This window comes from Tenrec ecaudatus, chromosome 4 (assembly GCF_050624435.1).
Source record: "Tenrec ecaudatus isolate mTenEca1 chromosome 4, mTenEca1.hap1, whole genome shotgun sequence".
Classification (NCBI taxonomy): Eukaryota; Metazoa; Chordata; class Mammalia; order Afrosoricida; family Tenrecidae; genus Tenrec; species Tenrec ecaudatus.
The window spans coordinates 107,535,113-107,549,779 of record NC_134533.1 but is presented as its reverse complement, the minus strand read 5'-3'; the positions used below and the strand labels follow the sequence as shown (position 1 = coordinate 107,549,779).

Below are 14,667 nucleotides of genomic sequence, written 5' to 3'. Positions count from 1 at the left end.
AGGTTATTTTTCTAATAGCTTTTAGCTTTTTCTCACTTTGGGGAATGCTTTGATCGCTTGAAAAACGGCCCTGCCATTTGGAACTAAATTGTGTGAAGGCAAATGTTCATCTTTCTGGAATTCTCCCCCCCCCCTCCTTCTCTTTATTTAGGTCTTGGGGAAAGAATTCCAGAAATAGAGAGCGGCGTGGGTAAGAAGGTGCAACTACAACCCCAAAGTCAGGAAAAGAGAGTGGGTGCAAGCAATCAGATGCCCCCCACACACACACACATACACACACCATGGAGCTAGTTCAGTTGTAATCACCAGACAAATGGCCTTTTCGCGCCTCGCTCTACTTCTTTGAGAAAGCACTTGCCCACCACAGAGTCTGACTTAGGGTGCTTTTGGTATTTGTGGGTTCGTGGTTTGGGTTTCTAAATGATCTGGATAAATGACATGATTTCTCCGCTGTGGGGACACTTGATTCTGTAGCTATTCGTTGGGTGGAACTTTAATTGTGTGGACATTGGCGTCCTCTCTGCACAGCGCAGTTCTAGCAATAGGGATCAGAAATAAGATCCTAATCTCACCCCCCAGCAGCTCTCCAGGAGCTTACCCTCCTGCTGGGAGAACGTGTCCTAATAAAAAAAGGGCATGAGAAATCATATGTGTATCAGCCCCCAATAAAATAATGTGAAGGAAACAGAGAGAGATAACACGTGACAGTGCTTACTTGCGCATTGGCAAGCTGTGCTTGCAGTATTATAAGCCATACACTGCTAATGTACTAGGAGTATGGAAGTTTTATAAATATACTAGGAGTATGGAAATTTTATAAATATACTAGGAGTGTGGAAATTTTATAAGGCTCCATGTAGTTTCTGCGTTTACAGAGGAGAAAAATCACATAATATAGACAACTTAAACATAAACGGTGGAAGTCTTCCTGTTCTCAGTGACTTTTTAGCAAATACCTTTTTATATGGCAAAGAAACGTACTGCCAAAAAGACTGCTTCTGGCTAAAATATTAGGCCTAATCCTCAACCTGCTTCCTTGCATCTCAGGAAACCAGTGGTCCAGGAAGCCAGCATTCCAGGTGTAACTTTATGGACGTAGTGCCATGCTGTCATTTCATCCCACTTGCCTGGGTCTGACCCTGACTCCCGAGGCCTTTGCTGATCCCTGCTCTTCCTCTGCCCACCATCTTCTTCCCACCGCACACCCTACTTATCTGGAAGGGCTCCCCATGCCTCTGAGGCGCTCTTCACCCTCGCGCTGTAGCTCTTTTCTGTGGTGCACACAGCACTTTGGGCCTGACATTGTTCTGTGTTTTCATCTGATTCCATTGTTAAGTCCTAGCAGGGACATTTTGGTTGGTTTTTCTTTGAATCCCTTTTAACACCAAGTGTGTGGTAAGGATTGAAAACAAATGTTTTATAATAAATGTTTAATACAGATGATGGCCGTCAGCATGTGCCTCACCAACTGAAAGTTTTTGTTTGTTTCTCATTTTGGTGAAGTGAACAGAAAGACGTTAAAGTTTTTTAATATCAAGCATTTATGTGCTATCTGTTCTATTTTATTCCTATATTTGCACCAACTCTGTCAGCCACAGGAGGAAAAGATTAAGATCTGGAAAACAGACGATGTTTTATGCAGGAGAAACGTTAAGTTTCTCATTCCTGTTTACAGCCCTTGTGTCACATTTGTTGACAGTATCTATTTTGTATGTTCTAGCTAGAGATTGCATTTTCGGGGATGTTTTGACTTTTCTTTTTATTGCAAAGTAGATTGAATTAATAATGTTTTGAAGAAGTAAGGGTCAAGATTAGATTAAGTATCAGAAAGACTTCTATGAGATGCCTGTCGCTGTGAATCAGAATCAACTCCCTGTCAGTGGGTGGTGATAGATCTTAAGACAAAGGCTCCATCATTGTATACATAGATAGAGTCATGTTCTGCACATTGTCCTTTGGTTGTATCTTTGTTTCTCTACCTAGGATATATGAGAAATCCAGTTACCTAGAAACCTCAGTTACCAAACTGCAGGGTACTTTTTTTCAGAAAGAGGCAAATGAGAGTATTTTATTGCAAGCTAATGTCATTGATTTATTTAAAAACATCAGGATATGCTGTTAGGCATGCAAGTTTATCATAACCCTTTGTGACCCCCATTATCAAGAACCGATGTGTAAAGTCATTAACCTGCTTCCTCTGTGTACATAACTGCTGCTGACTATGAATTGTTAAACCCATTTTACAGAAAAGCTCAATGTCTTTAAATAACTTGAGTATGTTTCCAGTATACTTTGGACCATGCATTCAAATCAAGTTGTGATTAATAGACTCTATTTTATTTTAATTTTTTTTTGCTTTTTATTGTGGGTGTTTAGAGAGCCATTCTTCCTTCAGCGATCCGTACACATTTTGTTTCATTGCTATTGATTGCAATTCTTCTAGATGTCGCATTCATTACTTATCCCATTTGCTCTCTATTTTGCCTATTTATTCCATTCGGCCTTTCCTAACCTTTTTGAACTTCACCCTTCAGTAAATGCTATCCTTTCTAAGGTGTGCATAGCTTTAAGTATTAGTGTCCCCCAATCCATTGTTTGACTGAAAACTGAGTCATGGAAGTGAGTCCCGACCTGTGATCTCCTTCAGAGCAGTTGGTAGTGATGGCCAGGCACCATCTAGTTCTTCTGATCTCTGGGCCATGGAGACTGATTTTCATGTAGTCCATTAGCCGATTGGACTAATTCCTTCCCAGAATCTTCTGTTTTCTTCACTCTTCTTTCCTCAAACAGGGAGAGACCAATGGGTGGCTATTCACAAACTTTTAAGACTTCTGTCACTATTCACCAAAGCAAGGTATACAAGATTGTTTTTATGGGCAATGTTACAACAACTGACCTTGCTGTCCCCTGAGACCATGATCATGAGCCCCATGACTCATCCTTTCAAGCTACTTGGCTATGTCTAAGAAGTGTTCATCACTTTGCCCCTATATGTTCCAACACCTTCAGGGATATATGTACAGCCAAGGTAAATACACATGTACAAAGACCTTCGGTTAGACCTATCGTTCCATGGGTATACTTCCGTTCTCCCTCCCACTCTCTTCCAGCCAGCATCTGCTTATGGAGGGAGTAATGTGATTGCAGGTGTGTGTCTATAACCGTTTTACCCCTGTTACCTGTAAATCTTGCATCCCAAGGATCTTTCTCTTACCCCTCTCATTTTTCTGCTGACCCCCCTTTACTGAAATTGCCTTCCCCTTTAACGAAACAAACACCTGTTCACCCTCCAGCCCAGAACTTCTCCCTCTTCCATTCCTGGTAACCTTCATAGAATGTTTCTTTTGGTGTGATAAACCTTTCTTGGCATTTTTAAAAAATACTTTTATTGGCAGCTCTCACATCTCATCACAATCCAGTCATCCATTGTGTCAAGCACATTTGTACATATGTTGCCAACATCATTTTCAAAGCATTTTCTTTCTACTTCATATCAGCTCCTCATTTTCTCCCTCTCCCTCACCTTCCCTCCCTCGTGAACCCTTGATAAATTATAGATTATTATTTTCATATCTTACATCATCCTTTGTCACCCTTCACCCACTTTTCTGTTGTTTGTCCCCCTGGGAGGGGGTTATATGTTGATCCTATTCATCCATTCCCCCTTTCTCCCCCTACTTTCCCTTATCCTCCTGGTATCTCTATTCTCATTGTTGGTCCTGAAGGGTTATCTATCCTGGATTCCCTGTGTTTGGGGGCTCTTATCTTTAGCAGTGTGCATATTCTGGTCTAGTCCAATTTGTAAGATAGAATTGTGGTCATGATAGTGGGAGTGGGGTGGAGTGGGAGAGGAAGCATTAAAGAACTAGAGGAAAGTTGTATGTTTCTTAGGTGGTATACTGTGCCCTGACTGGCTCGTCTCTCCCTTATAACCCTCCTGTGAGCTTTTGGTTTCCACTCCATGCCCCCGCCCCATTCACCTTGGTATGATTTTGTTTTGGGTCTTAGATGCCTAGTAGGTACCTGATCTATTAACATCTCGTGATCACACAGGCTGGTGTGCTTCTTCCATGTGGGCTTTGTTGCTTCTCAGTTAGATGGTCACTAGTTTCTCTTCAAGCCTTTGAAACCCCAGACGCTATATCTTTTGATAGCCAGGCACCATTAGCTTTCTTTACCATATTTGCTTATGCACTCATTTTGTCTTCAGTGATTGTGTTGGGAAGGTGAGCATTACAGAATGCCAGGTTATTAGAACAAAGCGTTCTTGTGTTGAGGGAGTACTTGAGTCGAGGCCAAATGTCCATCTGCTACCTTAATATTTGCCGTACAGACATTTTTAAATGGTTATCTCATACAACATGTATCGTTTCCACTCAACATCATGTCTTCCAGGTTTGCCCAAGGTATGAGGTATTAGGTAGATTCACCATTTTTTTCAATGTTGCATAGAATTCCATTGTTCGTGTATATCATAGTATGTTGGTCCATTCTTCCACTGATGAGCATTTAGGTTGCTTTCATTTTTGCGATGATGACTAGTGCTGCAGTAAGCATGCATGCGCATGTATCTGTTTGTGCCGTGGCTATTATTTCTCTGGGATGTATACCAAGCAGAAGGGTTGCTGCGGCTGATGACATTTCTTTTTCCAACTTTTTAAGGATGTGGCCAACTGTTTTCCACAGTGGTTGCAACATTTTACTGGCCCACCAATGGTGGGGACAGTCGTCCTACACTCTCACCAGCATTTGTTGTTTTCTGGTTGCTTCTGAACTTGGCAACTAATGCTGGGGTAAGATGACATCTTGCTATTTTTATTTTCATATCTTACTTGGAATAGACTCGATGGCAGGGAGTGTGGTTTGGGTTTGGGAGTCATGAAAGTGGCTGATTTGGTTTGGAACATTCTCCAGTTGCTAGTGGAGGTCCATCTGTTCCCATTCATTCTTTGGTAGTGAAGAAGGGCGAGTCTTTGGGAGACTGAGCATTTGAAGTACCCAAACTTGAGGGTTTCTCTGATAAATGGATTTGTTTCATTGCATTAATTTGCATAAAAGCTGTAAGTCTTTTCAGTCTTCAGAGACAACATTCAAAGATTTTGTTGTTCCTTTCTTCTTGTAATGTAGTGCAACATGCCTTTTACTAAGGTAACTCCTAATAGGTGATGTTGAACACCGTCTGTGTCAGAGCTATGAAGAATTATGTAATTTACTCTACTTGGAAATAATTCCTCCTTGTGTATGAATCTTGCTGTTGGTGCACTTCCTCCCGTTGTGCTCTCTGCCTTATTTAATATTTAATTGCTCTTTTCACATTAGCATAGTTGTTGGCATAAACTTGTTGATGTCATCATATCATGCACGTTGTCTATTCAATCACCGTTTCATATGACAGTTTAAACTTTCCCTTTGTGTGTGTGTCTCACATTTTATCCGGTGTTGTTCTTGTTGATAAGCATGGAATTGACCAAAGTAGAATTGTCTCAAGTAGAACTGCTCCACAGAAGTGTCAAGGCAGTGATGGTTAGGAGACAGACTCTAGACCTGCCCTCCATGGTACCCTGGGGGCGGGCTCAAACCACCAACCTTTATGCTAGTTGTTGAAGTGCTTCACTACTTACATTCTCTTAAGCCTTATTGTTATTGTATGGTTTGCTTCCTCCTCGAAGTAACCCTGTAGGGCAGAGTAGAACTGCCTTGTAAGACTTTCTAGCCTGTGATTTTACAGGAGCAGATTGCTGCTCTTTTTATCCCCAGGAGCCCTGTGGCATGGCGGTTACATGTTGGGTTGTGACTCTCAAGGTCAGCAGTTCAAAGCCACCAGCCTTTCTGAGGGAGAAAGACAGGGTGTTCAACTCCCGTGAGCAGTTACAGCCTTAGAAACTTAGAGGCAGTTCTAGTCTGTCCAGGAGGGTCACTATGAGTCGGCATTGGCAGTGAGTTTTTTTGGCTTCCCCACCCCCAGAACTTTTAGTGGGTTTAAACACTGTCCTTTTAGTTAGCAACTCAATGCTTAGTTACGCATTGCACCAGCAGGACTAGGCTCATTTGCTTGCTGTTATTTTACTTTTTATTGTGAATTTGTTGAATATTTATACAGCAAATCAGTTTCCATTCAGCAGTTCTTTGTTCCATGTCATTGGTTGCCATCTCTCCAGTGCACCCCACTTCCTCCTGTGTTTCTTCACATTCCTCCTCCTTCCAGAACCTCCCGCACTTTGTCCTCCAGCAAAGGCTGCCCCCTTGATCTCAGACGAGTTGATGACTCCAAGCAGGGCCCACCTTGCAAGCGCTACTGTTCACTTAATAGCCTGGCTGTCATTTGCCTGAAAATTGAGACACTGGGGTGAGTTCATTTCCAAACCTGAAGAGGGACTAAGCCATCGTCTCCGGGATTGCCACCAGTCTCTATCTGACCAGTAAGCCTGGTCTTTTATTGTTATTTCTTTGAGACTTAGCTCGTCGTTTTCTCCTAGTCTTGTCCAGGACCTTCCAGTTTGATCCATCCTCCTTTCCATACCTGCTGAACCGGGAAGTCTTAACTGCACATCCGCTCATAGATTATGGTTACTACGGGGTTAGGGATATGAAATGCTGTCTGCCTCTGCTTCTTGTTAACTTCTGTTCTCTTCCCATGTCTTCATTGGCAGAGTCCCTTGTATTAAGCCTTAACAAAAACTTCAAACTCGTGTGAAAAACCAGTTAAGTCATACTAGGGCAAGAAACACACAAAGGCCTTCAGGTACAATAAGGAGATACAGTAAACAGCAAAGAAGTGGCAGAGGGGGGTGTAGTGAACTGGAAATTCAAAATCACATTAGGTTTGGCCCACATGCAGTTTTGAAAATGGAACCCTCGTGGTGCAGGGGTCAAGCATTTGGCTTCAGTGGGAACCCACCAGCTGCTCTGCAGGAGAAAGACGTGGCTGTCTGCTTCTGGAAAGAGTGACAGCCCTGGGAACCTGGCGGGGCAGTTCTACTCTGTCTTGCAGGGTCTCGATCAGGTGAAATAAACTTTCAGTCAACGGGCTACTTAAGAATGTTCCCTCTTGGCATGTAGAAAGGCCACCATTTTTGTACTTACCCATTCTGGACGCTTGCTGTGCAGCCTTTGTCCCAGTCGCAAATAATTCAATGAGACTGGCAGAAGCTCTAGTGGTGCTGTGGGTTATGGGCCGTGCTGCCAACAGCAAGGTCGGTGCTTCAGACCCACCAACTGCTACCCGGGAAGAAAGCTGTTCTCAGAAACATGGAGAGTCTCGGAAGCTACAGGGTTGCTAGGAGTCAGAATCAACTCGTAGCTGGCTTTGGTTTGGCTTGGGTTTAATATATTTGATAAATATTGAACGTAAATATTTAAGAAGCATGTGGCTATAAAAGGCATCTGGTATGTGCTAGGTATCCTAATCGACATTCGTAACAAAGATTCCACTGGAAGAAAACGTTGGTGAAAGGGATGACGTTGGAGGTCAATCCTACTCAGTTACTCAATGACTATTGAGCAGTGACATGTACGAGTCACTGTTCTAGGCCCTGAGCCTATAAACTTGTCACCACAAGTTCTATGGATTACTACTCATAAACATACACATCTCCAAGATATAGTCCGAACTTCATTTTAGCGTCATTAGTGATGGCAGATAAAGCAAGACCACATTAAAACGGTACCTAACATAGAACGAGCCATTGTAAAATATATTGAGAGAGGTTAGTGTGGCCAGTTTTCATGAAGGCTATCATCTAGTTTTAATGGAAGATAATTAAGCTCCTAACATTCCTATTTACCCTTCAAACATGGCTTCACATAGCCCCTGAAAAATGGAAGTTAGTATATAAGAAGCAGACATCAGTAATTTTTATAATCTACTTGTGTTTGTTAGATCATTTCAAAGCTCTGATAATGATGACTTGTGAATCTTTTTTTTTAACTTGTAATCTTAATCAGGCTATTTTAAGAGACAAAATAAAGTTACAACCTAACTCACCCTCCCCCATTTCCATTCTCGAAAAGAATAAAATCAGCATACTGACGCTGCAAAACAAACACATTGACACCGCACTCAGTGGAGATAAACACACCACAGTCACATCATACAGAAGAAATACATCTGAAAGGAGGAAGTACAGATTAAGATCCTAGTTTTAAAGAACACAAAGCTTATTTGTGATTTTGTTTTGTTCCATGAGATATTTTTTAATTGAGTGTCAAAATGTTTGTTTTCATTCTGAAACCCTGCACAATTGAAAAACACCAGCATGGCTCAGCTTAATCAAGTCTGGAGGCGCCACTTACCATGCTTATAAGTGCTGTTGTTAGCGTTTAGGTGCCATTGAGTTATTCCGCCCCATGGCACTCCATTTACAACAGCACTCAGCATTGCCACGTCTTCCACCACCCTCCCAGTGTTCGCTATTGTTTGAGCCCACTGTTGCCACCACTGTGGTAGGTCCATCTATCTCCTTGAGGTCTTCCCCATTTTCATTGACCTGCTTTACCAAGCATGGTGTCCTCCATCTCCAAGAACTGGTTCCTTCTGGTCACATGTCCAAGTTACATGAGACTAAGTCTCACCATCCTTATTGTAAGGAACATTCTGGCTGTACATCTTTCAAGATATATTTGATCTGTTATTTAGGGCATTTTGTGTTGTATCACAATCAAATCATATTTCCAATAACATAATTCCAATGCATCAGGTTTTTTTTGGTTGTCCTTATTCATTGTCCAATGAAAGACTGATTGAAAATAACTTGACCTGGCCCAGGTGCACCAGAGTTCTCAAGGTGACATCTTGAATGCTTCTCAAGGTGACTTTTGAACACTTTGAAGTGGTCTTTGCATCGCATGTGCCCAATGGAATACATGGTTTAGTTTCTTGACTGGTGCTTCCATAGGCATTGATGTATCCAAGAAATATGAAATCCTTGACAGTTTAATCTTCTTTCCACTTATTACAATGTGAAGTGTTCTGTAATTCTCGATCCTCTCCATGTCCTTCATAGTTTATTAAAATCCACAGTCAAATGTCTTTTCATGCTCAGTAAAACACAAGTAAACACCTTTCTGGCATTCTCTGCTTCCAGCCAAGATCCACATGGCATCAGCAATGCTATTCCTCATGCCGTATCCTCTTTTGAATCCCGTTCTGAGTTTTGGGGAAGCTCCCTGTTTGTGTACTGCTGCAACAGTGTTTGAATTATCTTCAGCAAAGTTTTACTTCCGTGTGACATGAATGATATTGCCCAGTAATGACTACATCCTGTGGGTTCACCATTCTTTGGAGTGGGCATAAATATGGAACTCATCCAAATTTCCTGCTATAGGCTAGTGAGTGCCTCCAGTGTTGGATCAGCTTGTGTTGAAATAGTTCCATTGGTGTTTCATCAATCCCCAGAGTCTTGTTTTTCACAAACACCTTGAGTGAAGGTTGGGTTTCTTTCTTCAGTACCATGGTCCTTGATCATATGGTACCTCTTAAAATGATTGAGCCTGACCAGTTCTTTTCAGTACAACGACTCTGTGTATTTCTTCCATCTTCTTTTGGTACTTCCTGCACACAGTTTAATATTTTCCCATAGAATCCTTCAATACTTATACAACTTAAGGCTTAAATTGTTTGCTTCAATTCTTCCAACTTGAAAACTGCTATTTTTGTCTTCTTTTGTCTTTTTAACTCCAAGTTTTAGCACATTTCACTATATTTTACTTTGTCTTCTCAAACATCCTTGGTCTGTAAGCTCCACTGAAACTTGTGCACACTGGGTGGTCCCACTGGTATGTGTAATACCAAAATAGTACAGCTCCCAGTCTCACAGGAACACACAAGCCACCACAGTACAACGAACTGACACCCAAGAGAAGCCAGGAAAGCATAAAAGACATGGAAACATGCCTTCAGTTGACTTAGCCTCATATTCTTGAGATGGTCTCTAAATTTAGGTAGGAGACACTCAAGGTGGTACTGTAGCTCTTGTGAACTTGTTTTGATTTTCTTCTGCTTCAACTGGATTTGGATATGAGCAATTGGTGGCTTGTTCTGCATTCAACCCTTGACATTTTTCTGACTGATGATATTGAGCTTCTTCATCATCTCTTTCCACAGATGTAATTGATTTGATTCCTGTGTATTCCATCGTGCAAGGCCCATATATATAGTCGCCATCTATGTTGTTGAAAAAAAAAGGTATTTACACTGAATAAGTTATTAGTCTTTCAAAACTCTATCATGTGATCCCCACCATTTTGTCTATCACTAAGGCTTTACTCTCCACCTACTGATCCTTCTTGGTTTCCAACTTCCGAATTCCAAACACCAGTAATTATCAATGCCTCTTTATTTCACATTTTATTCAATCTTGGACTATAGAAATAAGTAAAAACCTTCAGTGTCTTCTTCTTTGCCATTGGTGTTGGGTGTGTCACTTTAAGTAAGAGCCATGCTAACAGGTTTTCCTTGTATTTGTGTGGAAATTGTTCTAGTACTGATAGCTTTGTGTTTCAGATAGATCTTTGAAGTTTCTTTTTGAAGATGAATGTCGCATCTGTCCTCTTCCACTTGTCATTCTGGGCATAGCAGACCACGATTGTCCAATTCAAAAAATAGCCACTGCGAGTCCATTTTAGCTCACTATTGCCTGGGATATTGATCTCAAAACCTTTTATTCCATTTTCTTACAACTTCCAGTTTTTCTAGCTTTATGCTGTAGGCATGCCACATTCACATTACGACTGGACATTCTCAGCAGTTTCTTCTCATTGTAAGTGGTGCCACATCAGCAAATGACGGGCTTGAAAGCTTTACTCCATCTGGATCAGTAAGCCGGACTCTGCTTTGAGGCCGCAGCTCTTTCTTCGTTGGACGTTGAGTACCTGCCAACCCGAGGGGATCATTTCCTGTCACCGGATCAGACAACATTCTGCTGCTCTCCATAGGTCTTGACTGGCTTTTTTTTTTAATAAATGGATCTTCTTCTTCCATGTCTGTCATAGTCGAGAAGCTCCACTGAAATGGGGGAAATGCTTCTGTTTGAAACATCAGTGATACAGCTTCCAGCATCACAGTAACAATCAAGCCACCACAGTATGACAGACTGACAGACACAACCATTTGAAATGAAAATCCTCTTGAATTGGTTTAAAATGCAAGCCATTAAAAAAAAAAAAACATAGCCTAATTCTTAACCTTGGCCAATCCCAAGCAAGAAAATGGCTCATTTCTCGGGTTAGCCTTTATCTATAGGCACTTGAAATTTTTAGAAGCTTTATTTAAAGGAGGGACCAGCAAGTGGAAGGCCTTGGATGACCACTCTGTATTGCCAATAAAGCCTTACTTGGACACCACCAACACCCACTCATGTATGCGTGCTCGTTCATGCGTTTACACTTCGAGGGCAGAGTTTTGACACAAGTTGTATGTTTGGCCTGCAAGACCTAAATAGTTACTATCTAGCCTTTTTCTTAAAACTGCCTCCCTCCCCCACAGCTCTAGCCTTTTAAGTGAGTTTGATGACCTCTGTTTTAGACCGTGGCGTTATCTGCCAGTCCGTCATTGTAATAATAATAGAAATATTTACCAAATTCTTAAAACTAAAATGTAAAACATTTTATCCTAACAAAGTTTTCTTCACATGGAATACAAAACTAGAGCTGTGCAAAATGCTTTGCTAATTTAGCAATTCTTTCATCACTCACTGCTCCCTAGCCCTGTCCTTACTCAGTTTTAATAAGAACATGCGATGTTCCATCTTTGTTTTCTAGAACTTTAAAAGACATTGCATATTGAAGGCTGCCATTATCATTTGGCATAACATAGTTCACAAAGATAGTGTTCTACAACCGACTTTGGTGAGTAGCAACGAAGGTTGCTCATGAACAGCCATTGAAGGTACTACTGCAGGTCTCTCTCCATCCGGAGAAGAGTAGAGTGATGAGAGTCAGAAGACACAGGAAACAAGTAGTCCAGTGGATTTGTGGACCATGAAAACATCCGTCTCCATGATCCTGAGATCAGAGCTAGCTGGTGCCCCTGAGTATCACGACCAACTGTTCTGCAAAAGATCACATCAGAAGGTTCTGGTTGAAGAGTGAGAAAATGTGGACTGGAACTCAAAATCAAAAGAAATGAGATTTACTGATCTGCTAGAGGCTGATGGAACCCACCAAGATTATGTTGGAATAATCAACCACAACCACATTAGAATAATAAACCCCCTTTTGTCCTAATACCTTAGCATTCTGTGATGCTTACCTTCCTGACACAATCACTGAAGACAAATGGGTGCATAAGCAAATGTGGTGAAGAAAGCTGATGGTGCCTGGCTATTAAAACATACTGGGGTCTTAAAGGCTTTAACATAAATAAGAAGCCATGTACCTGAGAAGGAACAAAGTCCACATGGAAGAAGCACACCAGCCTGTGTGATCACGAGGTGTCAGAGGGATCAGGTTTCAGACATTAAAGACCCAGAACAAATCATATCAATGTGAATGAGGGAGAGTACAGAGTGGAGACCCAAAGCCCATGAGTAGACAATTGGACATCCACTTACAGAAGGGTCACGAGGAAGAGATGAACCAGTCAGGGTGCAGTATAGCACCGATGAAACATACAACTTTCCTCTAGTTCTTTAATGCTTCCTCCCCACTCCCACGCCCCACCATCATGACCCCAATTCTATCTTACAAATCTGGCTAGACCAGAGCACGTACACTGGTACAGATCAGAGCTGGAAACACAGGGAATCCAGGTCAGGTGAACCCCTCAGGACTAATGAGAATAGCGATACCAAGAGGGTAAGGGAAATGTGAAGGGAGAAAGGGGAACCGATCACAATGATTTTCATATAATCCCCTCCCTGGAGGACGGACAACAGAAAAGTGGGTGAAGGGAGACATCAGTTGGTGTAAGACATGAAATAATAATAATTTATAAATTAGGAAGGGTTTATGAGGAAGGAAGGTGTTATGAGGAAGGAAGGAAGGGTGAGTGAGGGAGGGGAAAAATGAGCTGATACCAATGAGAGCTTAAGTAGAAAGAAAATGTTTTGAGAATAATGATGAGAACATATATACAAATGTGCTTGATACAATGAATGTATATATGGTTTATGATAAGAGCTGTACGTGCCCCCAATAAGGTGATAAAAAAGAATAATGAACCCCCATGTTAGAATAATCAACCACAATAATAAAAGTGTTTAGTCATTGTTGAGTCGGAACTTAATGGCGTGCTATGTAAACCTTCACCAATTTACGTTAAAATATTTAGTTTTGAAAAACTAAAAACAATATTAATTCTTCCAGACCATGAGGGTGGGGGGGTGTAGTGAGAGGAGCCATTGTGCCCCTCCCCTTCAAAAAGAATGTGATTAAAAAATTTAATTTCCTATGGTGTTGAGTGTGGGTGGGGCTTTTTGTTCTGCTTAATTTCAGTCTATATTATGAAGCATGAAATCAAAACTAGACCCATTGCTGTCTGGTTGATTTGGATGCTTAGCTAACCAAGGCTATAACAATTTACTAAACGGTGCTGCCCTATCTTTCTCCTATGAAACAGCTGGTGGATTCGAAAGGCAGACCTTTGGATTCGTAGTCAAGCATTTTAACCACTGGGCTACAAGGAGTCCTAATGAATAATTAGTGAACATAGTAGAATCTATTTACTTGGAGAAATAACAGAAACTCTAAAAGTTATCTGTGAAATAACTCACAGATGCTCACCTCAGCCAAGTAGTAATATATGCTACTTACTTTCAATACAAGGATCTTGGAAAATCTATAACGCGGAGCCAAACTATGTTGTAGAGTTTATAATAGAGCCATGCTTCTTAAATTTCACCGTGCCTCAGAACCCACTGGGATTCTCATACAGTGTTGGTGGGGATGTAAAATGGAACGACTGCTTTGGGAAAATAACTCACAATGTTTTCTAAAGTTAAGCACATATCTATTTTGGGACCCCACATGCCCAGTTCCCTTGTACCCACCCAAGAGAACTGAAAGCAAAAGCCACAAAACAGACCAATGCAGCGATGTGAACCGGCAGCTTTAATGTTGTGGAATATTACTCAGCAGTATACAAATGGACAGATCACTTCTCTGTGTAACAATAGGAATGCGTTCTAAAACATACTGAGTCAAAACTATCTTACTTCAGCATGTACTGTGGTTCCGTGTATGTGGAACTCTGGAATAAGGACAAGCAAATGTTCAGTGGGAATAACACAAACTAATGATTACCTGTGGGGATGATGGGATGAGGGTTAAGTAGGAAAGAGCAAGTCAGAATTTTCCAGAAGGAAAATAAATGTCTCTATGTTGATGACTTAAAACCACCAGCCACTTCTCAGGAGAAAGATGTGGCTTTCTACTCCCCTAAACAAGTAGTCTCGAACTCAGAGGCACTTCTACCCTGTCCTCCAGGGCCACTCTGAACCAGCAGCAGTACAGTGGCAGTGAAGTCCATTGGTTTTGCTTAGATTACACAGGCAAATACACTTAAAGCTAAGCGGTTATACACCTAGGATTTTTTGCATCTCATTGCCTATGTAAATTTTATCTCAAATGAAAATTTGTAAATCCAAATTGAACTCGTTAGTTTTTTGCACATTGAAGTATTTAGAAAGAAGCGTTCTACTGCCTGAAGTTCGTGCTGAAATGTGTCAAAAG

General features: G+C 41.3%; 1 protein-coding gene across 5 annotated transcripts in view; it reads left to right on the top strand.

Annotated features, from left to right (window-relative positions):
• The window catches only part of ARHGAP20 (Rho GTPase activating protein 20), a 130,741-nt gene that overhangs the window by 57,859 nt on the left and 58,215 nt on the right, over window positions 1-14,667 (top strand). Inside the window, exon 2 of one of the 5 annotated variants that reach the window (XM_075546571.1) lies at window positions 10,103-10,183. The exons of the other annotated variants lie outside the window; for them this stretch is intronic. The gene's annotated coding sequence lies outside the window, so the exon portion shown is untranslated. The remainder of the gene's footprint in view (window positions 1-10,102; window positions 10,184-14,667) is intronic. 5 annotated transcript variants of the gene reach the window in all.